Here is a 2,953-nt window from a genome sequence, read left to right as displayed (position 1 = left end):
CCCAAGGAGGCTGTGCACGAGGAGTTGGATGAGGACGCGAAGAAGAAGAAGAAGAAGAAGAAGAAGAAGAAGAAGAAGAAGAAGAAGAAGAAGAAGAAGAAGAAGAAGAAGAAGAAGAAGTAGAAGAGGAGGAGCAGTAGGAGGAGGAGCAGGAGGAGGAGGAGCAGGAGGAGGAGGAGGAGGAGGAGGAGGAGGAGGAGGAGGATCTCAGTAAGAAGATTACAGAAGCTGACTGCAGCTTTGCAAGCGGTTCCCTGGATCACAGTGTGCATTAAGTAGCTCAGCCACAGAATAGGGAATGAGATCAGAGTGTGTAAAGAGAATCGTGAGCGAGAATCACTAAATCAGAAGAATACTTCAACCTTATCCGTACGCCCTGGGGTCATTTGTACCCCCCTGAATTGAATTGTTCACATTTTAGAATACTTCTAGTTCGAAGATCTTTTTGGAACTTTCAGTATTTCTCACCAAAAATAAAAAATCATTTTGAAAAAACTGCTATGCAAAGCGTATGGATCGGATTAAGGAGTTAATTTCCTCTTTAGAAAGTGGTGGCACAAAGTTCCCCACGTCGAAAGGATACGATAGTAAAACACGACGTACGGATAGGGTCAAGTACATCTGCGTACTGAAGGTTTTGAAGTTTTCAGCAAATAGATATTTGAAAGCCTGTAAAAAATTGTAATAGTTTACATTAGACACTTGCTAGGAAGTTGAGAACGTTTTGGAATGTTAAAAGTCATTGGGGGCAATAAATTATAATAAAGCCTTTAGGTCCTTTTTTCTATATTATGCTTTGTATAAATTGTTATTATTATTATTATTATTATTATTATTATTATTATTATTATTATTATTATTATTATTATTATTATTATCATTATTATTATTGTTATTATTATTATTGTTATTATTGTTATTCTCAATTTTATTATTATTATTATTATTACGATTATTATTATTATTATCATTTTTTTAAAAATTATTATTATTGTTTTTATTGTTACCATCATTTTCCTATAACTGCAATCATTTTTGTTAATTTTTGTACTACTTGTATTTCTATTAGAATCATTATCATTTTATAGTTATCACATTACTTTTTAACTTTCGACACATTGTGCATTTCACTGGAAACGGTAAAATGTTCATCCTGTTGATAGGGTGCTAGTGTTCATTTTTTCAAACAATTCTTTGCTCCTCACTAATCGATTTCCCTTTACTCGTGAGAGCAATGAACCGATATTGCGCCATTAAGAGTGGCTGGTTCAATTTGTTCGCTTAACTCTCCAACACGTAGCGAACACATCAAATAATGGTCTCTTTTAAGGACAAGTGGGCTTACTCAGGTTTCAGGGGTTCCAGAAATCTTGACATACACCAAAAGTGGGCATTGCCCTTCCTACAGGAGAAGTTTGATTTCATTTGTGTGTATATTTGTTTGGTTATAGAAAAAACTCTCCTTGTCTTTTAAAGAAACTGAACAAGGGGCAAAAACTTTACCTTCGATTTTCTCAAAACGGCATTTTTCGGGATAGCCCCCTTGTGACTAAAAGCGGCCATATTATATTCGACAAAAAGAAGAACGAGAGTAAACCCAATGAGGACGAGCAGTCTGTTTTTGACAACATATTTGGAGGTCTCGAATCTTTAATAACTCTGCGTTTCTCTCTGTTTCTGTGTATGAGCATGTCTTTGTGTGTGTGTGTGTGTGTGTGTGTGTGTGTGTGTGTGTGTGTGTGTGTGTGTGTGTGTGTGTGTGTGTGTGTGTGTGTGTGTGTGATGTCTCTTGGTGGCGGCCGAAGCCTACTCTTTTCGATTTTAGAACCACCAAGGGACCTTTAATATGCACAACTTGCACACGGAATCTCCGAGATGTTTCGCTTTTATCCGAGAAGGTTAAGTGTTTGATCAAGGGTGTGGCTAAAAGACAGCAGTGAGATGGAGCTGAGGAGTGGCAGTAGAAAGACTGCAGAAGCCCAGAGGATGGGGAAAAGGGGAGGGGGGGCAGAAAGTGGAGACAAAAGCAGACGATAGGATCTCGTCTGTAATCTGCTTTCACGTCACCCCGTAGCCAGTTAAGATGGGGCTCAAGTTCCCATCATCCTCTGACACTATCTCTCTCTCTCTCTCTCTCTCTCTCTCTCTCTCTCTCTCTCTCTCTCTCTCTCTCTCTCTCTCTCTCTCTCTCTCTCTCTCTCTCTCTCTCAGTCACCCCCCATCTATCTATCTATCTATCTATCTATCTATCTATCTATCTATCTATCTATCTATCTATCTATCTATCTATCTATCTATCTATCTATCTATCTATCTATCTATCTATCTCACACACACACACACACACACACACACACACACACACACACACACACACACACAAACTCACACACAAAGACACGCACAAAGCAATGCTCATACATAGAAACAGAGAGAAACGCAGAAGATGTAAATAATAATAATAATAGATAGCATTTGTATAGCGCATATCCCCGCTCAGCAGCAGGCTCTATGCGCTTTACACTATATTATTACCCCAGCAGACCATAGAACACTCCGAAACATTCTCAGCTTCCCGGGAAGCATACAGTGCAAGCAGCCGATTAAGCGCTCAGACACTAACAAACTGACAAGATCTTTCGCTGTCTATAGCCGGGTACCCATTCCCACCTGGGTGAAGTGAGGAAAATTCGTGTAAAGTGCCTTTCCCAAGGACTCAACGTCGGGCCTCTGACGGGATTCGAACCCACGACTTTACGGTTGCTAGTCCGAAAGCCTAACCAGTAGGCCAGGGACGCCACTTTGACCTATTGCACGTGCCCTAAACCGAATTGCCTTCTGGGATCAATAAAAATGTTATTTTTGTTTGTTTACTAACTTTTTCATTTAAAAAAATACAAAAAAAACTAAACTAAGAGAGGCTGTAGTGTCAATGTGCTTCTCTTTGCTCCAG

This window comes from Aplysia californica, unplaced genomic scaffold (assembly GCF_000002075.1).
Source record: "Aplysia californica isolate F4 #8 unplaced genomic scaffold, AplCal3.0 scaffold00193, whole genome shotgun sequence".
In the NCBI taxonomy this organism is placed as follows: domain Eukaryota; kingdom Metazoa; phylum Mollusca; class Gastropoda; order Aplysiida; family Aplysiidae; genus Aplysia; species Aplysia californica.
This window is presented reverse-complemented; position numbering follows the sequence as displayed.